The 25,550-nt window shown below is 41.4% G+C and overlaps 1 protein-coding gene across 6 annotated transcripts in view; it reads left to right on the top strand.

Moving 5' to 3' along the window:
• Positions 1-25,550, top strand: part of THRB (thyroid hormone receptor beta) — a 344,635-nt gene that overhangs the window by 183,325 nt on the left and 135,760 nt on the right. The gene's annotated exons all lie outside the window — the stretch shown is intronic.

Below are 25,550 nucleotides of genomic sequence, written 5' to 3'. Positions count from 1 at the left end.
GAGTTTACCTGGAGGGAGCCTGTTACATTGAGCACGATGTCTGGTTTGCAGGAAGCCTGTTATAGAGCAGGAGATGCTCAGCAGACGGACATATAGGTTAGTGGGAAAACATACGGTATAATGTGTCTTTCATTTATGGCAGGCATGCTCAACCTGCAGCCCTCCAGCTGTTGCAAAACTACAACTCCCAGCATTCCCAGATGGTGGGAGTTGTAGTTTTACAACAGCTGGAGGGCCACAGGTTGGGCATCCCTGATTTATGGTGTTTGATATACAATTTGCAAAGTGGATCAACAACATTTTTTATGGACCTATAATAGACAGAAATATACAGTGATCCCTCAAGATACAATATCCTCAGGATACAATATTTTCAACATACAATTGTCGTTTCTGACCCATCATAGGTTGGAATTAGATTCACCGCACAATGCTTCAGACTCAGATCCAACCAATCAAGGCCACTTTTCTGGTGAAATAGCTGGATTAGTTGCTAGTTAGCAGCAATTCCTGACTGTTGTAAGAACGACTTGCTTTATCTGTCTTTGTTAGCTGCTTATTTTTCTTTAAAATCTTCATTTTCTCTTATTATGGGTGACATTTTGGCGCTTTGGAACCGATTACTCAAGTTACAATGGTTTCAACATTGTCCTGGAACAAATTAATATTGTAACTTGAGGGACCGCTGTAATGTGTTGCTATGTGTAAAAAATATGTGTAGTGAAACCCAACCAAGAAGTCATTGCTTTAAGAAGGCCACTGCAGTTGTATTATTGCAGAGTGGAAACGCTTAGGAACCACAGAAACTCATCCACAATATAGTAGAACGCAGAAAGTAACAAGGCTGTGCTGCTGAGGGGCATAGTATATAAAAATCGCCAAGGCTCTAGTGACTGAATAACTACCGAGTTCAAAACCTACTCTGACATTAATGGGGTTATCCCATCTTAGGCAATGGGGGCATATCGCTAGGATATGCCCCCATTGTCTGATAGGTTTCATGTCCCACCTCTCGGACCCGCATCTATAAGGAGAACGGAGCCGGGTAGAGTTGTGGCTGGAGGACCCCGGGGTCTGTCCACCACCAGGCGAAGTGAATGGGAGTGCACCGCGCATGCGCTGCCCCCGCTCCCATTCATTTCTATGGGGCCGACGGAAATAGCCGAGCCAGCGTTCGGCTATTTTTGGCGGCTCCATAGAAACGAATGGAGGGCGGCTGCGCATGCGCAGTGCGCCCTCCTCAACTTTCTCCGCTCCATTCTCCTTGTAGGTGCGGGTCCCAGAGGTGGGACCCGCACCTATCAGACCATGGGGGCATATCGATATGCCCCCATTGTCTAAGATGGGATAACCCCTTTAACATCAGCACACAGCTGTGCACCTGAATCTTCATGGCATGGGTTTCCATGGCTGAGAAGCCTTATGTCATCAAACACAATGCCAATCATCAGATGGAGTGATGTTAAAAGGGATTCTGTCATGAGATTTTACCCTTATAACCTAAACGTATGCTCATGTCCGGAGTAATAATAGGAATCCTAAGCTGGCATTATTAAACTTCACTGTGGTTCTGTTTGCACAAAAAACGATTTTTTATAACCTGCCAATCACTCACTTAAGGTGCCCAAGGGGAGGTCCATTAATAAAGGGTGCCCGGCCGTACCCCTTGCCGTCCGGTGCCCAGCGCCACCTTCCCTAGCTCAGCGCTGCCTCCGCAATCCTACCCGTCCGAGGGGTGCGGCCGGGCACCCTGTATTAACGGACCTCCCCTTGGGCACCTTAAGTTAGTGATTGACAGGTTATAAAAAACAATTTTTTGTGCAAATAGAGCCACAGAGAAGTGTAATAATGCCAGCTTAGGATTCCTATTATTACTCCGGACATGAGCATATGTTTAGGTTATAGGGGTAAAATCTCATGACAGAATCCCTTTAAGCCACTACTGGACTGGAGCAGTGGAGCCGTCTTCTGTGGAATGACAAATCACGCTTCTTTCTCTGACAATCTGATGGATTACTTTGGGTTTGGCAAATGCTAGTGGACTATTGCCTGCCTGACTGCATTGTGTCATCTTTAAAGTTTGGTGGAGGAGGGATAATGTCCTGGGGTTGTCTTTCCTCAGTTGGACTAAGCCACTCAATTCCAGTGAAGGGAAATCTTAACCCTTTCCCGAACAGCGCCGTAATAGTTAGGCGCTGCCCGGGTCTTTAAAGATGACGCCCGCTCCTGAGCACTGCGGGCGTCATAGCCGAGGGTGGCCGCCTGCTTGTTATAGCAGACACCCGCTGCCCATGTCAGCAACCATCAGTAATGCTGATCGCGGACATTTAACCCCTCAGATGCATCTGAGCGCACCGAAAGGGTATGCATTCAGTGGTGCTCCGGCTCCCACGTGTGGCAATCGGAGGAACCGGAGCTTTTGTGCAGCAGCCCCTGTCTTTGTGAATGACAGGAAGCTGCTGCATAGTATTTCCTATGGAGCGCTTGCCTGTAATAGGGCTCCATAGAAAAGTAGTAAAATCATCATAGACTCCAATGCAAGTGCATTGGAGTCTATGATAATAGCAATCAGGAGATTGAATGTTATAGTTCCCTATGGGAACTATAAAAAAGTGTTAAAAAAAACATAAAAAGAAAAAAAAGAAAATAAAAAAAATACACATCATGGGTGTCGCGATGTGGAAAAACGCCCATAGTATAAAAATATCAAAATATATTCTCTATACGGCAAACAGCAAAATGGAAAAAAGCTGTTTTTGCAATTTCACCCAATTTGGAATTTTTATTCCCACTAAATCATATGCAATATTAAATGGTGGCGTTGGATATTACATCTTGTCCCTCAAAAAACATGCCCTCATATGGCTATGTGAACAGACAAATTAAAAAGTTATGGCTCTGGGAAGGCAGGGAGTGCAAAAATTTAAAAAATCGGAGGTGAAAGGGTTAATACTTTAATTTATCAAGACATTTTGGACAATTATATGCTTCCGACTTTGTGGAACGGTTTGGGAAAGGCCCTTTTCTGTTCTAGAATGACTGTGCTCCAGACCACAAAGCAGGGTCCACTAGGACATTGTTGGGTAAGTTTGGTGTGAAGAAACTTGACTGCCCCACACAGAGCTCAGACCTCAACCCAATCAAACACCTTTGGGATCAACTACAAAGGTGATTATTAGAGATGAGCGAATCGACTTCAGATGAAACATCCGAAGTCGATTTGCATAAAACTTCGTTCTAAAATTAGCTCAGTACTGTATTAGAATGTTGTAGCTCTGATGACCCGAAGTTAATTCTTTGCGAAGTCTCGCAAGACTTCGCATAATAACTTCAGAAATTAATTTATACTGTAAAAAACATTTCCCGAACTATGGTTCGGTTCCAAGTTACCACAAAGTTTTATGTAAAGTTTTATGCAAAGTCGATTCGCTCATCTCTAGTGATTATGATCCAGTCCCTCTCATCCAACATCAGTGTCTGACCTTGCAAATGCTTTTCTGGATGAATGGGCTAAAATTCCCACTGACACACTTCAAAATCTTGTGGAAAGCCTTCCCAGAAGAGGACGGGACCAAGACCATATTAATACTTAGAATGGGATGCCATAATAAACTCCTGTATTTGTAATGTGTAGGTGCCCCAATACTTTTGTCCATAATTATGTGCTTCTCCTCAATAAATTAGAATATAATCAGAAAGTTAATTTATTTCAGTAATGCAATTCAAAAAGTGAGACACAGAGGGATCTATTTCAAGCATTTATTTCTTTTAATGTTGATGAGTATGGCTTACAGATAATGAAAACCCAAAAGTCAGTATCTCAGGAAATTAGAATATTATATAAGACAAAAATCATTTTAATACAAATGATGCACTCAATACTTAGTCTAGGCTCCTTTTTCCTTTTTGGCATGGAGGCAATCAGCCTGTGGTACTGCTGAGGTGTTATGGAAGCCCAGGTTGCTTTGATAGCAGCCTTTAGCCCCTCTGCATTGTTGGCGGCTCTGTTGTCTCATCTTCCTCTAGTCTAGACAATACCCCATAGATTCTCCATTGCATTTAGGTCAGGCGAGTTTGCTGGGCAATCAAACATAGTGATACCATTGTTACTAAACCAGGTATTGGTACTTTTGGCATTGTGGGCAGGTACCAAGTCTTGTAAAATGAAATCAGCATCTCTATAAGGACTGTGCTGACTTTGGACTTGAATAACACAGTGGACCAATACTAACAGATTACATAGTTTCCCAAACCATCCTTGACTGTGGAAACTTCACACTGGACCTCAAACAACTTGTATTGTGTGCCTCTCCCCACTCTTCCTCCAGACTCTGGGTCCTTCATTTCCAAAGGAAATGCAAAATTTACCTTCATCTGAAAACCAAACTTTGGACCACTGAGCAACCGTCCAGTCCTTTTTCTCCTTAGCCCAGGTAAGACGCATCTGACATTGTCTCTAGGTCATGAGTGGCTTGACCCAAGGAATGTGACTGTTGTAGCCCATGTCCTGGATACGTCTGTATGTGGTGGCTCTTAATGAACTGACTCCTTCTACTGCACTTTTTCATTCCACTCAACTTTCCATTAATATGCTTGGATACAGCACTCTGTGAACAGCCAGCTTCTTCAGCAATGCAAGCCTTATGTGGCTTATCCTGCACGTGGAGGGTATCAATGGCTGACTTTTGGACAACTGTCAAATCAGCAGTCTTCCCTATGATTGTGAAGCCTACTGAACCAGACTGAGGGACCATTTAAAGGTTTAGAAAACCTTTGCAGGTGCTTTGTTTTGATTGGCTGATTAGAGTGTGACACCATGGGGGAGAGTTATCAAAACTGGTGTAAAGGAAAATTGGCTTAGTTGCCCATAGCAACCAGATCCACTAGATTCCACCTTTTCCTTTTTCATAGTTTCTCTGATTGGTTTCTATAGGCAACTAAGCCAGTTTTCTTTTACACTAATGCCAGATACAGAGAGATCCGGCCATGCCAGAACAGACTGCCGGATATGAGTAATTCACTTTTTGAATTGAATTACTGATATACATTAACTTCTTGATGATATTCTAATTTACTGAGATGTACTTATAGTGTATCCTCTATAACACGACCATAACAGAAAGGGGACACAATTTAGAAAAGCATTTTAGTTGCACTTGATGCTGTTAAAAAAAAAAAAACTTTTAAAGGTGAAAAACAGACTTTTTCTTTTTGACCTTATATCCAGGTATGAAAAAAATGAATAAATAAAAATAAAAATGTCATAAAAGTAAAGCCCCATGGATCACTGCTAAAAGGAGCAAAATAACCCCCAGCACTACAGTGAGCAGTGGGTCTGCACTACTATATCTTTAATGTACACATCTTATTCCAACATCTGTTTACAATTCTCATCATTTGGATGCCGTCCCAGACATACTTGATGGAGACAGGAAGATATAGACCACTAAGCATGGTCATAACAAGCGTTGCCATCCATCCAGTAAAACTCAGAGACGTCCTATCTTTGAGGCATAAATCCAGGATTAAGGCAGATTTCATATGTGTCTGCCTGTCTCAATTACCCTTACAGTACTCATCAGGTAACGGTCACCACAAATGGATACCTGACAAAATGGATACCTCACACTAGCCTGTTTCTGTACACTACGACTGTAGTTCTTTTTGGGGTTATGACAAATTAGGAGGCACATAGCATATTAGAAAGTGCGATAAGGTGATCCCTTTTTTTTTTATAGCAAAAGGCATTCCTGTGGTATTTATATATTCATTTTTAATACATCATAGTCAAATGAAGCAGATTTGACACATACTGGATAAGGCTCAGAAAAAACATATTCAAGGGCAACCATGGTTTGTTCCTGTGCGTGACGGGAGTCTTGTTATACTGGACATGAGGCTGCTGCGTATGTGCATTGCGACATGTGGTTAACTTCACTGTTTGAGATATAATCTGCAGTCTGGAGTAAGTTATTTCTGGTTGGTTGAGACTGAAAGAGATATAGACATAGTATTTCCACTGTATAATATTTGGAGTGCGTTTTAGGGACATGTAGTATAGATCTAAACATGTGGAACACCATATGCAAAGGTATATGATCAATGCTGCCTCCTATTTCATGTGATACCTTTTGAGTCTTGGTTTCTTATGTTCACCACCAAGGATGTTCCACTATTCAATCAGTGCTAATAGTTACCATTTGACTACAGAAATGGTAACATCTAGTTGTCAATTTATTCATGCATTTCCAAAAGGAATAACAGAGGAATGGTACAGCACAGAGTTCTTATAACAGATGCTCCAGAATTGTTTCATTGGGAACACAAGCATTTACTAAAGCAGACATTTTAGGAGAGGTAACGATATAGGTAAATGGAGAAACTATATCAATGCAATAATTTGGTACCTTCCTTCTTAGATTTTGGTGTAGTTTTCTTCTTAGGCTACTTTCACACGACTCTTCCGTTTTGTCCCCATTCATTGTCATTCCATTCCGTTTGGTTGCGTTCCCATACCGGAGAGAAAATCGCAGCAAGCTGCGGTTTTCTTTCCATCATGGGATGCAGAGCAAAATGGATCTAGCATGACCCACAATGCAAGTCAATGGGGACGGATCAGTTTTCTCAGACACAATAGAAAACAAATCTGTCCCCCATTGACTTTCAATGGAGTTCATGACGGATCCGTCATTGTTATGTTAAAGATAATACAACTGGATCTGTTCATAACGGATTCAGATAGTTGTATTATCAGTAACAGAAGCGTTTTTTCTGATCCCTGCCGAATCGGGCAAAGACGCAAGTGTGAAAGTAACCTTATTTAGATACCAAGATCTGTACTTTGATGGAGTTTTTGTGGCATTATGAAAAATACAAGCATTCCTTGGACCTGTTCAAGAAAGATTGTTTCATTAATAGTTACCCGTCCACCGTACCACCATCTCCGCTGTACCTGCACAGTATGCAAGCTGTTCCGCACAAGTCCCAACTGGATGTGTACGCTTCTTTTCCTGGTCAGCAGCATTTACTATGCGAGTGTAGTGAAGATGGGAACACAGTGGATGGGTAAGTATTAATGAAATGATCTTTCTTCAACATGTCAGGAATGCTTTTATTTGTCATAATGTCCAGAGAACCCCTTCAAGATTGTTAGTAATGCACACCCAACTCAATGTAGCAGCTGCCATGTGATTTTCATCCACAAGCTATGTAAAGCGCTATATTCTGCTGATGTGTACTTCCGGTAAAATGCAACACATTGCAGTAGTAGTCCACAGCTGTCTGCCAGCTCAGGGTTTTTAAAGTTGTGTGCACAGAACATATGTGTATGCTATGAGAGGCTTGGGGGGCAGCCTAGCAGGACCATACAGACATGGCCTATGCCTCAGTATTCCACATTCTTACCTTACAGTGCATGTATATACTTGGTAAGGGCAGGGTGTCACCGCCGACCCTGGGAGAGATCTTAGAAGTTCAGATAGACGGAAGACTCAGGAGTCTATCTGACAGATCTCTCTTGTTTTCATTGTTGCTGACAGGTTTCCACCCCTTCGCAGATGCTGCTCATTATTAGTCAGGTGGCTCTTTATATGTTCCGCCTCTCACTTGTTTCCCTGCGGCTGATAGTTCTTCTGTGGCGTGCTCTGCTTGTGTGGTGGTTCTCCTGTTCCAGTTGCTTCTCAAGCTAAGTCCTTTTCCCTTTCTTGGTGTGTCTGTTGTGACTGGGCCTCAGGGAGACACTAGCTCCTTCAGTTTGGAAGGAGCCGGTTGCCTCTTTCCCTGTCCCCTAAGCTGAGGGTCTGGTGCAGTGTTTCAGCCGTCTCATGTTTCTGTGCATGTGCATTTCTACCTTTTGAGATTTGCACATGTTGTTAGCAGCTTAGGGAGAGAATCAGGGATTGCTAGGAGGTGACCTCTTTGTTCCCTAGGTTTGGGGCCTAGTCTGTTGTTTTGTTGTGGTTCCCTTTGGTTGTTCTTCCTTCCCCGTACTACCCGTGACACAGGATAAGGAGTACTGTACCATGATTGTCCTATTACATCAATGTCGTCTGGTGGATTTAGTTTATGAGATGGTCTAATTTACGTTTTGCAGAAAAAGGAACAGAAAGAGATTTTACATTTGCACTTCATTCGGTTGTCATGGTGAAATGTTTAATAAATCATAAGAAAAAAATCTAACTGTAATGCAAAAATTCACTTTATATTAATGGGTTTTGTAAAAATATTTTGTAGGCAAATTACATTGACTTATATTTATATCAGAAACATTTTCAGGTAACGTTAGACCCAGCTTTTGCGTCTGTCACCAAGATCATCAATATCAAACCATGCATAATAAGCAGTGCTCTAGCTGCTTAAAAGCAGTATATTTTAAAAAAAATAGATAGAGAGAGCACCAAATTTGCTACTTTTCTTAAAGAAAAGAATTTGGTCGCCTGTTTGTAAATATGTTGATGTACATAATCGATTGTTTAAAGAGTCTCTGTACTTTCAGACAGTTTCATTTGATAGAGAATGATGTAACTGGCACATTTCTAAACCACTTCATTTAAAAACTGTGCCTGCATCCAAATGAAAAAAAGCTGTAAAGTCATGGCCACTAGGGGTCTCACTTCCACTTAATTTGCAGTTCACTGCCTGTTGTCAGGCAAGATCTGTTCCTGGTAACAGAGACTCAGAAGATGGCTAAGAGGAAGTTGTGGTGTGTCAAATAGCTGACATCATGAGCCTGATAAAACAACTGGTTCTACACAATTTCTGGACATCACAGGAGCCTTTATGCGTGATTTATCCCTCCTTATCACTTTTCTGAGCTCTATAGAAGAAAACAAACATAGTAGGAAGTAAGGGAAGTGAGGTCAGACTGGCAGAAGAAATGCTTCTGAAAGAAATGTATTTAGCTGTGCAGCTGAAACAGGGAGTAATAGGGCTGAAAGACACTTTAGGAAAGCCCCAAAACACCAGTTCTCACACAGTTATGATTGTACAAAGAAGCACAACCATTATGAAATTTTTTTAAACTGAGGTACGCTTTAAGGAACTTATGTATCGATTTGTAGATGTATTTTTAGCCTTAATTTTTTTGGGCAATAGAAGCATATGACCCCACCCTGTGAGACTCACTATTCATGTCTATGAAAACCTTGTTTTCATTCTCATAGGAATAAATAGAGAAACTGACTTAACCAAAATGTTGGTTAAAGTTTTAGGCTTATTTATGAAGGAAATACCAAAAATAATAATCTACTGCATCTAACTCACCTATTTTCCAGCTCAAACAAGGGGCATGGCTTATCATAAAGGTGATGTGACAACATGCACCAGGATTGTGCCAGAAATTTGAAACACACAATTTTGGTGCAAAACAGCACAACAGCAATCCTTATTGCTTTGATCATATCATTTGCTGACTACACTTGTTCTTCTCTCAATCTTGCTGTTGGGGTTCCCCAGGGTTCAGTCCTAGGCTCGCTCCTGTTCTCTCTCTACACAGTCCCTATCGGATAGACCATTATCAGATTTGGTTTCCAGTACCATCTCTATGCTGATGACACATAACTATAAACATCATCCCCCGAAATCACCCCTACTGTATTACAGAACACCAGTTACTGTCTTTCCACAGTCTTTAACTTCATGTCCACTCTATATCTAAAACTGAATATTTCAAAAACTGAACTTCTTGTGTTCTCTGCATCTACTAACCTACCTAAACCAGATATCTTCATCTCAGTGTGTGGCATTACCATCAGGAATAGGCAGCACGCTAGCTATCTCAGTGTTATATTTGACACTGATTTTTCCTTCACCCCTATATTCAATCTCTCGCCCAGTTATGTCCCCTGCACCTCAAAAACATCTCTATAATCTGCCCCTTCTCACTATGGAAACAACAAAATCTCTCATTTTTGCCCTGATCCATTCCCACCTCGATTACTGTAAGTCAATATTAATTGGAATCCTGTTCACCACACTTTCCCCTCTAAAATCTAAACTTTATGCAGCAGCCAGGGTCACTGCTTTATATCTATTCTCTGTCTAACCGCTACTCCGATGCCTCCATTCTGTGCCAGTCATTGCACTGGTTGCCCATACCGTATAGAATCCAATTTAAACTGCTTGTTCTCACCCACAAAGCTCTCCACAGTGCTGCACCCACCCTGAATGTCTTCCCTCATCTCTGTCTACTGCCCTACCCATGCTCTACTCTCTGCAAATGACTTACGACTGACGTCCACCATAATCCGAATCTCTCACTCCCGGCTCCAAGACTTCTCCTCAGCTACATCAGTTCTCTGGAATACCCTACCCCAAGAAATTAGGTTAAATCGCAATATACACCGTTTTAGGCACTCCCTAAAATCGCATCTTTTTCGGTTGGCCTATCACATTACCTGATTTACTCCTCTCTATATATGGCCGATTTATTATCAGTTCCTGAACCTGATCGTCCATCAAACTCTCCACTGCACCCAAAGTCACTACAGATATTGCCTGGTGACTGGCTTATGCAGCTTTATATCTATTCTCCTATTTTCCAAAGATAGCTGGACCTCTGCACATAACAAGCACTTTTTCCTTTAGTCTCGCCTCTTTCCTCTGATAGATTGTAAGCTCTTGAAAGCAGGGGCCTTATTCCTCTTCCAATTATTGACTTGTCTGTTGCTATGTTATTTATGACTATTTTTACATGAACCCCTGAATTGTAAAGCGCTGCGAAATATGTTGGCACTATAAAAAAAAGATTATTATTATTATAGCTTTGCATCATAAAGGGCTTCACAGGCAAGGATATTGCTGCTTGTAAGATTACACCTAAATCAACCGTTTATCAGATCATGAAGAACTTCAAGCAGAGAGTTTCAACTGCTGTGAAGAATGCTAAGAAAGTCCAGCAAGTGCCAAGGCCATCTCCTAGACCTAGAGGAACAGCAGCAGGCAGGTCTGAGTTCATCTGCACACACAGTCAGGTGAAGGCTTTTGGAGGATGGCCTGGTGTTAAGAAGGGCAGCAAGGAAACCACTTCTCCAAAAAAAACATCAAGGACTAACTGACATCCTGTTGGACCGCAGAGGACTGGGGTAAATGTATTTTCTCTGATGATGCTCCCGTCAGACTGTTTGGAACCTCGAAAAATAATTGTCTGGAGAAGAAAAGGTGAACGGTACCATGAGTCCCATGTCCTGTTCATTCATGTATGGGGTTGCTTCTCATCCAAGGGAGTGGGCTCACTCACGGTTTTGCCTAAGAACATTGCTATAAATAGAGAATGGTATAAAAACATCCTTCAGCAATTACTTCTCCCAACGATACACAAGCAATTTGGTGATCAGCAATGCTTTTTCCAGCATTATGGAGCACAATGTCATAAGACAAAAGTGATAACTAAGTGACTCAGTGAACAAAACATTGAAATTTGTTGTCCTTGGCCAGGAAACTCCACAGGTCTCAATCCCAAAGAGAACCTGTGGTCACTCCTCAAAAAGCTGGTGGACATCCCTGCACTGCCAAGGAGGAGCTACCTCGTCCATGCCTGAAGGAGTGTGCTGCTCCCTGGGTCCTAAAGCACCTTCTTGTATCAGAGGTGCTTTACTTCTGTGACTGGTACTCCTGGCTGCGCAGGGCTGGCAGGGGCTTAGCAGGGACACTTGTTAAAAGCTAAAATAAATAAACTTTTGCAGGAGGAAGAGAGACTGAGGAGAAGCTGTAATGGCTGATCTGACTACAGGATCATCCCCCTCTGTTTCTCCTGTACTGAGAGGATCCTGCCAACAAGTGAGGATGTAGCAGAGCCATGGAAGTGCTGTGGACCACAAACTGTGACCAATCCCAATGTCTGTCCTGTTTATGGCCCCTCTATCACAGACATGATATTACAGCCAGACCAACAGTTCAGTAGCTTTAACCCCCTGTGAGCTGTCAGTATGGCTGAGGTCAGTGATATCAGCAGCAGTCACTGGTCTCACCATCTATAATTGTGTGCCCTCTCCTTTCTGCACTCTGTATATGGTGATATGTGACCCCCACCACTGCATATAGAGACCCCCTATACACTGTATACAGTGAACCGTGCTAATGGTAGCCCACGAGTGCTGCCGGAAGTCTGCTCAGGCCTTTAATAGGGACAGGTCGGAGATGCGGCTGCAGCACGGCAAACATGCCGGGAGGCGGCCGGACAAAAAACACAGCGTGCTGGGCATCAGTGAATGTGAATGAAGCCAAGCGGACAACTGTCATCATACCCCTGTATACTTATAGCTTACCCAAAAGGGATATCGCCAATGCTAATTTGGGCATAACGCCCATTGTAAGCGGACCTTACCTCTTACTGTTAAAATTACTGCACATTCCAACTGTTGGCCAGCCTGATTATGTCTGTGCCATTCCTTTCTGTTACTCCCCTGGGTCACACCACGCATACATGTTTGAACACCACCTGTAACATTGCAGGTCCAGAATCTACTAGTAATGTAGAATGCAATAGATGACACTGCTAGATTCTATTGTGTTGCCTCCAGGGTAGCTGTGCAGTTGAAAGGGCTACACATGAATATGTTTGCCCCCACATTTGCACAAACATTTTGAAATTATGAATTGAAATGCAAAGTATATTAGAAAGGTACATTAAGTAACTTAAAACTGGAAAATCCTTTTGATTGTATTTTACACACCATAATGAGTAATGGATTAGAATAATTATAACTAGGATAAGGAATATTACTAAAATCTAATGGAAATGCGAGGCTGGGTTTTAAAGCTGTCGTTTTTATGTCTTTTTGGAGCCACCACAAGCAATTGTGTTTTTTCTTTAAAACATATGAAATTAATATTAGATGCTAATGGTGATGGTTACGGTAGTTTCATCCAAGGGTAAGAAAACTGCAGTGGTAAAAGCTTCAGTGGCTCCAAAAGCATAAAAAATGCATCAAACCCGGTGTGTGAAAACGCAGACAAAAAGTAAGTGAAATATACAGTCACTGCACAATAAAGCATCTTTGTGATTTTACCTTTAATTGTTATATAGCTTGGGCACTGGAATTATTGACAGACCTTGTGAGTGAAATTGTGTTGAATGTTAATCCACATTAGGTAAGGGTTAATAGAGTGCTTTCGTACACAGATCTTTGCAGATGACGCACTTACAGTGGCTATAAAAAGTCTACACACCCCTGTTAAAATGTCAAGTTTCTGTGATGTAAAAAAAATGAGACAAAGATAAATAATTTCCGAACTTTTTCCACCTTTAATGTGTCCTATAAACGGTACAACTCAATTGAAAAACAAACTGAAATCTTTTAGGTAGAGGGAAAAAATATAAAAATAAAATAATATGGTTGCATAAGTGTGCTTGTTGAAGCACCTTTTGATATTTATTACAGCACTCAGTCTTTTTAGGTATGAGTCTATCAACATGGCACATTTTGACTACTCCAAATCTGTCCTGTGCACAGCCCTCTTCAGATCACCCCACAGATTTTCAATCGGATTCAGGTCTGGGCTCTGGCTGGGCCATTCCAAAACTTTAATCTTCTTCTGGTGAAGCCATTCCTATGTTGATTTGGATGTGTGCTTTGGGTCATTGTCATGCTGAAAGATGAAGTTCCTCTTCATGTTCAGCTTTCTATCAGAAGCCTGAAGGTTTTGTGCCAATATTGACTGGTATTTGGAACTGTTCATAATTCCCTCTAGCTTAACTAAGCTTAACTAATTCCAGCTGAAGAAAAAAAGCCCCAAAGCATGATGCTGCCACCACCATGCTTAACTGTGGGTATGGTGTTCTTTTGGTGATGTGCAGTGTTGTTTTTGCACCAAACATATCTTTTGAAATTATGGCCAAAAAGTTCAACCTTGGTTTCATCAGACCATAACATCTTTTCCCACATGCTTTTGGGAGACTTCAAATGTGTTTCTGCAAAATGTAGCCTGGCTTGGATGTTTTTCTTTGTAAGAAAAGGCTTTCGTCTTGCCACTCTACCCCATAGCCAGACATATGAAGAATACGGGAGATTGTTGTCACATGTACCACACAGCCAGTACTTGCCAGATATTCCTGCAGCTCCTTTAATGTTGCTGTAGGCCTCTTGGTAGCCGCCCAGACCAGTTTTCTTCTCGTCTTTTTATCAATTTTGGAGGGACGTCAAGTTCTTGGTAATTTCACTGTTGTGCCATATTTTCTCCACTTGATGATGACTGTCTTCACTGTATTCCATGGTATATCTAATGCCTTGGAAATTCTTTTGTACCCTTCTCCTGACTGATACCTTTTAACAATGAGATCCCTCTGATGCTTTGGAAGCTCTCTGTGGACCATGGCTTTTGCTGTGGGATGCGACTAAGAAAATGTCAGGAAAGACCAACTAGAGCAGCTGAACTTTATTTGGGGTTAATCAGAGGCACTTTAAATGATAGCAGGTGTATGCAGCCTCCTATTTAATATGATTTTGAATGTGATTGCTTAATTCTGATTACAGCTACATTCCCAGTTATAAGAGGGTGTGCACACTTATGAAACCACATTATTTTAGTTTTTTGTTTTGTTCCCTCCACCTAAAAGATTTCAGTTTGTTTTTCAATTGAGTGGTACAGTTTATAGGTCACATTAAAGGTGGAAAAAGTTCTGAAATGATTTATCTTTGTCTCATTTTTTACAGCACAGAAACAGGGGTGTGTAGACTTTTCTTATCCACTGTACTAAGACATTATTTCATGAGAGTCTGAAAAAACCTGAATCATATTCATAACTGACTTTGAACCTTTATTCCATATCTGCTACTACATAGGATGCAACATCACTGTTCATGAGAAGATGGAAACTGCCCAAAATTTTTAAAGGGGTGTTCCAGGACTAACATATTGATGATCTATCCATAGGATAGATTAGGGGTCAGCAGTCTTCAGTACTCCAGTTTTTGTGAAAATGCAACTTCCAGCACACAGACTTACTTGGCTGTTCTTGAAACTCCCATAGAAGTGGGCATGCTGGAAGTTGTAGTTTAACAAGAGCTGGAGTTTGCTGACCTCTGGAATAGGTCATTAGTATCTGATTGGTGGCTGTCCAACTGGCAGCACTCCAATTTATCATCTGTTAGTGGAAGCCTTGGTTCTTGAACAGAGGCGGACTGTTCATTGTCCCTACAGGGAAATTTCTTGGTGGGCTGATACCCATATGGTCTCCCAAGCCTTCCTCACTGTCACTGGTTGGGTACGTAATGCTCTTGACAGTAATTAATGCTGGGAACAACCTAGCTGGTGCCGTTCTACATTCAATTGTATAGCTGTCATCAGGATAGTGATGAAATTGAATACTGCGGTGGGGCACAGGAGCACATGGCTCTCTGCCCTGCTGTTCACCCTCATAGGTAACAGGCCACTATATGAGGCAATGTACAGATGGCTGAAGAACAGACATCTTGGGCAGCAGGCTAAAAAGGCACGTGTTCTGCACTGGAGACGTCAAATTGTAACAGCACTCAGGTATTTTCTTTTTCTTTCCTTGGCCACTTGGAGATCATACTACTAGGGCTTAATAGGAGTCATTACAATGTGAAGTCCAGGGAGAATGCTGAATGTAAGGCTGGCTTGTTGCTGTGGCCCACATCTTATATTCTAAACCTTTTGCCTCATATCTTAGAGACAATTGGAGAATGAGGCAGCCTGTGCTGGCCACCGCTGTGGGGGAGCTTCTGGGGTGTAGTAGGCTGCACTATGTTATTGCTGGCCCTGCCTACTTGTGTTGGCCCCATCTACTTGTGTTGCCTCTACCTACTTGTGTTAGCCCCATCTACTTGTGTTGCCCCTACCTACTTGTGTTGCCCCTACCTACTTGTGTTGCCCTGCCTTCTATCAATTTGGACCTGCCTACAACATAGTCCCACTTCTAAGTTTAAGTTTCCAGTCCACCCTTGTTCTTGATGCATACAGTGTATGGAGCAAGAACACCACACAATGTGTAGTGGTCGTTCTTAGGTACTGCAGTACCTGAGAATGGCCTATGAATAGCTCATCAATTTGTTGGTTATTCTACAAAGACTGTGGGAGACATTTATGAAAGCTTTTATCCAACTATTGTGACGTAACAAAAAAGTAGCAAATTATGGCATACACCATTTGCACTATAATTTGTGACTTTTTAAGTTTCTCACCACTTTTCTGAAGTGACTAGAAAAAGGGTGGGTTTTAGTGCAGCATTCCACATTTACTATAACTTAGGCCTGAAACTGTCCAGAAACTGTCATAAGTTATAGCTGTCGTAGATTTGAGTTTCTGGTGCACAGAGGGCCAGAGATGCAACTAATTTATTAAGAAGCATTAGATTTCAAACATTGTAATACAGAAGTTGAAATCTGCAGCAATCTTACCAAATGTATGGCATGAATACTTAATCAAAATCCACACCTTTTGAGGTAATATTGGCTGCTGGGGATTCAATGCAAATACCGTTTTTCCACTGCCCATAATCTGCAGCGGCCCTCATCAGTGTGGGTTGACCTCTTATATGCTACCAAGTATGTGTATAAGGAAATGAATTTTATAGAGAAAGACATACATACTTTCCATGTTCTGTATTACCGGCTGTATATCCCAAGGTCATCTAAACCATAACTAAACCTGGCCGGGCCCTGTGAAAGAGCATGTCATGGAAACAACATGTTTCCTCTGAAATTAAATACTTCATTTGAACAGTCATGAAAATAATTGAATCTTGTGCACCAACATCATGACATAGTTCCTGAAACCACTTGTAGACGTTAGCAGATGTGTGGTGATCTGGTGGTTAGGGATCTAGAAGAACTCTACAGCCATGCAAAAATTTGACAAAGCTTATGGGGTAATTTATTAACCTGAAATACACCTATATTAGGAGTATTTCAGATGCAGATTGCAGATTTCCCCGCTCACGCCAGGTCTAAAAAAGTGGGTGTGGCATGGGAAGGGGGCAAGCCAGCAGGCCCATCTCATTTACCATTTTCTATGCCTGGTTTAGGCGTAGAAAATTGTCTAAATGTAAGACAGCTCCAGTGCGGGGCTTTATTAAGAATTATTAAATGACCCCCTTAGTATTAAGAATCTGTCCTTATTTAGGGCTTTCCCCTCCAACCTCATATCCCTTCACCCTTCCCGACAGTATTTATACCTGAAGAGCATAGCTGACTGAAGGGAACAGGAATGGAGTTAATAGGATTTCCTCAATCTCTTTTTCATTGGGCATCCTGTGCTTCGGGGTAGGATGTTCTAGCCGATGTGCGCAGAGAATGGTGTGTCTGCTAAATGGAGGTAGTTTAAAAAAAATCACACTGCAGTGCCAGGGCTAGTCACAAATGGTGACAAACCTGAGAAATCATGTCGCCATTTGCAAATTATACTTTTGTAGACATCAGGGGCCTTTTTTTCCACCGAACCATTCAGAAAGACTATGATGAATGCTGGTCATTATGGGGAGAGTCAGCTTGTGGTAAGAGAGGCCCATGGACCCCCCTGGCTTAGGGGCCAGTTTTCAAATGTGACTGCTGTAACCCGTATAGATATGCCACTGCATGAGAGATTACGTTTAATAAGTAAGGCTTTATGCACACTGCATGGAAGGCTTTATGCCCCCATCATCCACACTTGTTTTTTTCCTATTTTGGGGATTGTATTCAATAACATGGTTGACTTTGCTATGCAATATACATTATCAATACAAAAAATGTATGCAGCTATTTTTATGGCAAATGTATACCAGAGGAGGATCATTTATCACAATTAGCCCATATAAACCTATGGGCAAGCTTAAAGGGAATCGGTCAACAGTTCTACACTGGCCTAACTGCTGACCAACAATATACTGATCAGCTCTAGCTCATGTCGATGAGTCCTCATATTCGTATAGAAAGGACCGGCACTCGCTTTGGTTGTAATTTTAAGTAATTTTATGTAATTTTAATGGTCACATACATGTGGTAAGTGACACGTTTCGGCTACTAAGAGCCTTTGTCAAACATGGGTAGTAGCCGAAACGCGTCACTTACCACATGTATGTGACCATTAAAATTACATAAAATTACTGGTAACAGATTCCCTTTAGGTCTCATGCACACTGCCATTGATCGGCCCTTCCGTGCATTGTGGACCAAAATTTGCAGCCCCCAATGCACGGAAAACATCCGTGCGTAATCCGCAGACGGATCATACACACATACAGTGGAGCATACACTACTTTTTAGCGGTGCGGAGGCACGGACAGAAATCCCACAGAAGTACTCCATAGTGCATCCATGGGGTTCCGTGCCTCTGTTCCGCACCAACCTTCCCGATTGCGGACCCATTCAAGCTATTTGTGGGACGCAATATGGGCTCGGCCGGGTAGTGGCCGTGTGCATGTGCCCTTAAGCAGTCGTTTTTCCTGTCCAAATATATACTGCAGATGTATCCTATAAACTGATCTAAATAGAGCCTTATGCTTTGTTTAAAGGTGAGCTTTATTTTATTTTCTCTTCTTCATTGTGACCCCTCCAGCAATGGTTGAATCAGGTCACTTTGCTGCGTTCTGTTGAGATCTTTATGCTTAGTGATGAGTCAGAATGTAAATTATTACCAGTCTTTGTGATCTTGTTTACATTATGTGCGCAACCTAAATGAGTACATTCTGTACTGAATTTAAATGAAGAATAAATGTGCATTTATTTATTTATTTTAAAATGCCAGAAATGTTTTTCTTGCCCGCTTCATTTCCTTGACTGTGTCCTGAAAGAGCAGTATAATAAAAAAGGTAAAAAAGAAGACTTTCTGCTGTGTAAATTGGTTGAGTGATAAGATTGATTGCAGTTAGCTGTCTTTAATGAGCAGAGCTCTGTACACTTTCTACAATGAATCCTTCATAGTATAGATTGTACTCTATAAAAAAAAACACATCAATTAAAGACTTGGTGTGATGTAGTGTAAAACCATAAGACTAGGGCCCCACAAAGTCGCTAATAAATTGCAGCAATATTGGTGGGCTGCACCCATGTGGCCTCCGGTTTTCCCAAAGCATTGTGTTACGTAGGCAAACACTAAAGCTGCTGTCACAGTAATGCCATGATTTTACTGCTATTGTGGACCCCCTCTTAAATCTTAAGGGTAAAAAAAAACCTGAAAAAAAATATTTGAAATAAAGGATAGGGAATACATTTTTCCCTATCTGCTTTTAACTGGCAAAATGAAGTACAGGTAACCTATACTTCATTTTGCCAGTTAAAATCAGATAGGGAAAAATGTATTCCCTATTCTTTATTTCTATTTTGTTCCTTTTTTTTTTTTTTTTCTAATTTTAGATGCATGTTTTTTACTTCCATTTTGCCTAAGCTGTTATTAACAGCAATTAGAGAGATGGGGGAGGGGATTTGTCAAAACTGGTATAATGAAAAACTGAATTAGTTGCCCTTAGCAACCAATCAGATGTACACCTTTCATTTTTCTAAGCTCTTTTGGAAAATTAAATATGGAATCTGATTGGTTTCTTTGGGCAACTAAGCCAGTTTTCATTTACATCAGTTTTGATAAATCACCCATATGGTGTACAGCAGCCAAATTGGGCATAGACATAGTAGACTGGAGGAGACTCATTGACTTCTATGGGTGACTATTCTAGACGTAGACTGTGAACTGTGCAGAGGTCACTGTACGTACAGGAAGGGAGTAGATAAGTTGTGACCATAACCTATTGTGAATGGTGGATTCAGTGCTATCTATATAGAAGTGTTATCTATACATATCTATATATAGGCTTATATGTAGGTGGTATCTTTTGTTGTAATCCTGCTGTGATGATAATGAGATGACTGCTGAAAAGTGATCTATACAGAACAGAAAATTTCAACATAGCTTAGGGCTCCATTAAAAGAAAATAACGCCTCTCTGGGCACCTTACTGCCTAATTTGCATATCATACAAAGATAATTTTTGCAAGGTATTATGTTCTACATGGCAATAGCTATAATTTAACCCCTTCCTGACTGTCCTCTGAGTATATACGTCCTATCTGCATATGCCCCGTGCAGATAGCACGTATATAAACATTCTGACAGCGCTTTAATCCCAGCGCTGATTAGCAATGGAATTAAAGCTCCGGCTCCTGCAATCTAGCAGGAGCAGGGTGGGTTCCAGCTGTGAGACACAGCGGGGACCCTGAGGAGAAGACAGGAGCGGTTTATTACTGCTTGTGCCTTCTCCTGTGCCGGGAGGACAGTGCCACATGAGCGCACGGTGGAGAGCAGGAAGCGGCTGAGGCGTTTTCTCTGTTAGTTTCGCCGACATGACCGCTGGGGGTGTCTGGGACAGGGGCAGGAACAGAGCTGCAGGGTTCTAAGGAGATATTATGTGCCAAAAATAAATTTAAATATAAGTTAAAAAAAATTATAAAAAACAAAAACAAACATTGAGTCGCTAACAGAAACCGTCACCATTGTCGCCCCGTTCACTCAAGCCTATACATGTTACATATGAAAACGCTTGTCACAAAATAGGGAACCAATTGCAATAATACATTTTTGTCAGTTTTAAAATAAATTACCATATTTTTCACCCTATAAGACACACTGGCCCATAAGACGCACTTACGTTTTAGAGGAGGACAATAAGAAAAAAAAAATTTTCATTAGACCTCAGATCAGCAATCAGAGCCCTAATGTTAATCAGACCTCAGCTCACAGCTCCAATCAGATCCCCAATTTTAATAATATCACAGATCAGACCCCAATGTGAATGACCCCCAATCCGACCTCAGATCAGAGCCCAATATAAAGAAGACCGCCAATCAGACCTCAGATGAGACCCCCATGCCTCATATCAGCCGCCAGCCATATGTGATCAGCCCCCAGTTAGATAATCAGCCCCCAGTAATATAATCAGCCCCCAGCCATATGTACTTAGCCCCCAGTTATATGTACTCAGCCCCCAGCCATATGTACTCAGTCCAAAGCCATATGTACTCAGCCCCCATCCATATGTGAGCAGCCCCCTGCCATAATTCAGCCTCAGATCACAAAATAAAAAACCCACTTACCTCTCCTGCTCCTGGACAACGACGCTTCTCACATCACGATCCTCTTCCTTCTGCTGTCGGCTGTACTGTGAACTGGTGCGCACTGCGTGAGGTCACAGAGCGCCCTCACGCTGTGCAAAGCCTTGACAGCCGAGGACTAGTAAGCGGTGAGTACAGAGCCTTCACCACTTCCTGGTTTTCCGGTACTAATGAGCGCTTCTATAATGGATGGGCTCATTAGTATTCGCCGTATAAGACCCAGGGGCATTTTTCCCCACTTTGGGGGGGAGGGAGGAGTGCGTCTTATGGGGTGAAAAATACTGTACTTTTTTTATAATAATTAGTGTTTTTCCTCCAAATTAAACCTAAAAAAAGGAAATAGTGATAATCAGATAACAGATTTCATTTACGTAATTTTATTCTATGAATTCCTGGAGAACACCTTTAACATAAAAAGTTAATTTAAATAGTATGTCCTTTTCTGATGATAAATTTCCTTTAAAAAGCTGGCTATACAAAGTAGATTAAAAGGCATAGTGTTCCAAATCCATAGTCTCTTATTTCTCTCAAAATGTCACTGCTTAGCAAGAAGATAAAGTTTAACTGTTGTTAATATTATCATATTTTAGTTATTTTAGGTATTGCTCCTTTTTTGTGACAATGGAATATGAATTGTAGCACATATAGGGGGAAGTGATGACAACGGCTGGAGCCAAAAGATTGGTGCTTTTTATAGAATAAATGGAATACTGAAGCCTATATACGGTATTACAGAGTTCACGCTGACCTGAATGTATATGCTAATGGAGAGAATGGTGACTGCCAGATAAGTTATTATGAATACTGCTTGACTTTATACAGTATATTACAGCTCCTGGGCACAGTCTCTTACTTGGATATGCCTTTAATAATAAGCTTATGCTGGGCCTTGATAGATGATAATTATGCACATCTTATTGAAGAAGGAGAGGAAAATGTTTTTTTATATTTCCCGAATGGCGTAAAAAATGTCCATATAAAAACCATTCTTGTAGATGAAATAGATGGACTATCATTGAAGTCAGTAGATGGTTCACTGATTAAATGAATCTTTCCCAGGCTTCTGGGAGCAGTCTTTTAATAACTAGTGAACACAGTCCATTTATTGTCAGTGACTATTTTAGTCTTCAATGAATCCTGCTTTACATTAAATTGCATTTTTTCAGATCTGTTTACCTGTAGCATTTACACTACCAGTAAATGAAGGTTCTCAGATGTCCTCAACCAGACTGTAAAGTAGAAGACAGCAAACTCCATTCTGTCATTTTCAAATAACCCCGACCAGTTAAAGGGGTTCTCCAGGAATTAAGAAAATGAAAATACTTAAATATTACTTTATTATAAATATATTCCCAAATACCTTTCATTAGTTATAATGGCTCTTTTTTTTTCTGGGGAGCAATCATCAGGGGAACTAAAATGGCCGCCGTCCATTAATGCAAAGAACACCTGTCCTAATCACACAGCAGGACAGGTTACAACACTGAGCTAATCAGCTGCTTCATCCTCCTCCTCTCTACTTTTCATGGATTAATATCCTGAATACAGTTTAATATGATCTTCAGATGAATCTCTGTAGGAATGGAGTTCATGAAGAGACATGAAGTACAGAGAGGAGGGTGGGGATGTGGATTATGAGCAGCAGCACTTGTACGTAGTCTCGATTACCACAGCCCCACATTGCCTGTCCTGTCTGTCCTCTCAGTACTTTGTCTTCTCATGAACTCCATTCCCACAGAGATTCAGCTGAAGTTCTTATAAGCTTAAAGGGGTATTCCCATCACAAACAATGGGAGTATATCGCTAGGATATGCCCCCATTGTCTGATAGGTGCGGGTCCCACCCCCCACCTACAATGAGAATGGAGTGGGTAAATAAAGGGAGGACGCACTGCGCATGCGCAGCCACCCTTTATTCATTTCTATGGCACCGCCAAAAATAGCCGAGCTGGCTTGGCTATTTCCGTCTATTCCATAGAAATGAATGGGTGCGCTCCCATTCACTTCTATGGGAGCAGCAGGGAGCAGCGCTTGGTTGTGGACGGACCCCAGGAAATCAGGGGTCCTCCAGCCACAGCTCTCCCCGCTCCGTTCTCGTTGTATGAGCGATATGCCCCCATTGTTTGTGATGGGAATACCCCTTTAATTCAGGATCATAATCCCTGACGAGCTGAGCAGAGAGGAGCATGAAGCAGCAGTGCATTACTGTTCTGAAGTTACTTGTCCTGCTGTGTTATTAGGACAGGTTTTGTGTGTACTGATAGGACAGTGGCCTTTTTATTTCTTCTAATAATTCCTCCTTAGACAAAACAAGCCATCATAGCTAATCAAAGATGTTTGGGAATATGTTTATAATGAAGTAATATTTAGGTATTTTCATTTTCTTTATTCCCGGAGAACCCCTTTAAAAAATAGCGTGTGAACTGTCTGTAGGTCAAGCAAAAGACTAGATGTTATGGAGCTTGAAAATGAGAAAGTTAAAGGCTATATACACCTTTGGAGGCAATTTTTGCTTATGATTGCATTTTACTCATTTTTGGCTAAAAATCCTATTTTCAATTGGCCTTTAATAAAAATATTGAGCCATTCTGTCACAAAGGGTTAACTTATTTTTTAAGTCACTGTGTGCCAATAATTATTAAAGGGTGCACTGTGTATCTGTGTGGTACTAGTATTTTCTGGAGGATTATCTGTTTCTGCAGTATAGTATTGGGGAGCACAGCGGGCACAGAATTGTGGTGGAAGGATGAGGTGTGGGGAAGGTGGGGAAGATTATGGAAAACTAGGAAACTAAGATGCCTGTGTGTCAAACTCTCCAGAGACGAGAGATGCCTGAAAGAAATCATCATGGTGGTCTGGTCCAAATGAAGAAGTTTAGGAAAGAAAACATCTACATCACAGGAAATATCACTGGATGTAAGAGGGTTGTAGTGCTGTATTACCCTCTATGTTATGTTTCCCAATTATCTCTTTAATAGTAGGGCTGGAGGGAAGGGGTTAGGTTGAGAATTTGGCATGGGGTCGGGCGCCGTTTCAATTTTCACCTCAGGCTGCAGAAAGGCTAGGTGCAACCCTGCCTGTCTCCTAGAAGGCAATATTTCTTTAACAACAGATTATGGTAAATCTGAAGTAAAGGAGACATTTATCAAGACTGGTGTTTCCATGCGCCAGTCTTGATACCTGTGTACTGGAGTGAGATGCACCTAACTTATTAAGAGGAAGATGCCTCTAAATAAGTTAGTAGCATCTCTAGCAGTCCGTGCTCCAGTCTAGAGCAGCTATTGGCTGGTGTAGACTTCATCTATAACTTACATCAGTTTGCAAGTTTGTACGCCACCATAATGGTGTAAAAACTTTAGTAAAAGCCCCTCCATGTGTCTAGGTGATTTTTTTATGTTCACATTTTGTTAAAGGATACACTATTTGTAATTCAAAGGCGTTATCCCCTCCAAATACATTTATCACCTATCCTCATGATAATGATGGTTGAATAAAGTATGTTCACTGGGTGCCCCACCACTTGAAACCCCACAGATTACCAACCCCTGTTCCTCCATACTACAGGCCCTCTTTGAGGAGTTTTAATGGAATTGTGATCATGCATGTGCCCTGCTTCTCCATTTAATGTCTATGAATCTGACATACCCGACTCCTGTCACAAGATACAAGGACTGGCGCTGCTTTAATCTCATAACACCACAAAAATAGATTGAAAATGCCTCACTTGCAGAGATGATGAACACAATCATGTAATCTCCAAGAAATATCGTTCTTCAACACTCCATCTGCATTGCAGGCAATTCCTTAAGCTTGTCTTCCGGGGCTTGCACTGCCACAATTCCTAAATTGATGAAAGAGGAGGGGACCCAGATTAGTGAACACTAACCTAACATGCTCCCTAATTCTAGAGAAAGACCATCTAAGCCCCTGCTTCGACACATTTTGCCTGATTCGGCTCATCAGGGAGTGTGGTGGAGCAGGTAAGTGCACCATGGCTAGTCAGAGAGGCAGTGACCATAGTTATGTTTGTTGTGAGTTCAGCTTGTTTGCTGTTTAGGTTTTAATTTTCTACTGTCTTGTTGAACTTAGCAGTTCAGGGTCATCTTCTACTAGGTTTTATTCCTTTTACATGCATTCATTGTTCTCAACCCGTACCCATCCCATCTGCTCTCTGTTCCATTGCCAGACTCCATCTTCCTCATCCATTGCCACCCTCATCCAGTTTTCTGTCATCAGTTAATAAGTTTATTATGCTATATTTTTGTCTATCAATCTGATACGTGCTTGGTATATCTTTTCTGATGATTGCCCCATTATTATATTATTATGCTGTACTTAAGTCCTGGGGGATTTGGATTTCCATAGTTAGGTACATTCACAGAAAAAAAAATGTCCTTGTGATGGCTGTTTAGGTAGAAGTGCACCCATTTATGGACCTGCTAATAACATTAAAATGTATAAATGAGTGGTGAAGAAGGCAGGGAGTTAAAATAAAAATACTCTCCTTACTT

This window comes from Bufo gargarizans, chromosome 5 (assembly GCF_014858855.1).
Source record: "Bufo gargarizans isolate SCDJY-AF-19 chromosome 5, ASM1485885v1, whole genome shotgun sequence".
NCBI classification, from domain to species: Eukaryota; Metazoa; Chordata; class Amphibia; order Anura; family Bufonidae; genus Bufo; species Bufo gargarizans.
The sequence above is the reverse complement of the archived record's forward strand: the minus strand, read 5'-3'. Positions and strand labels throughout refer to the sequence as shown.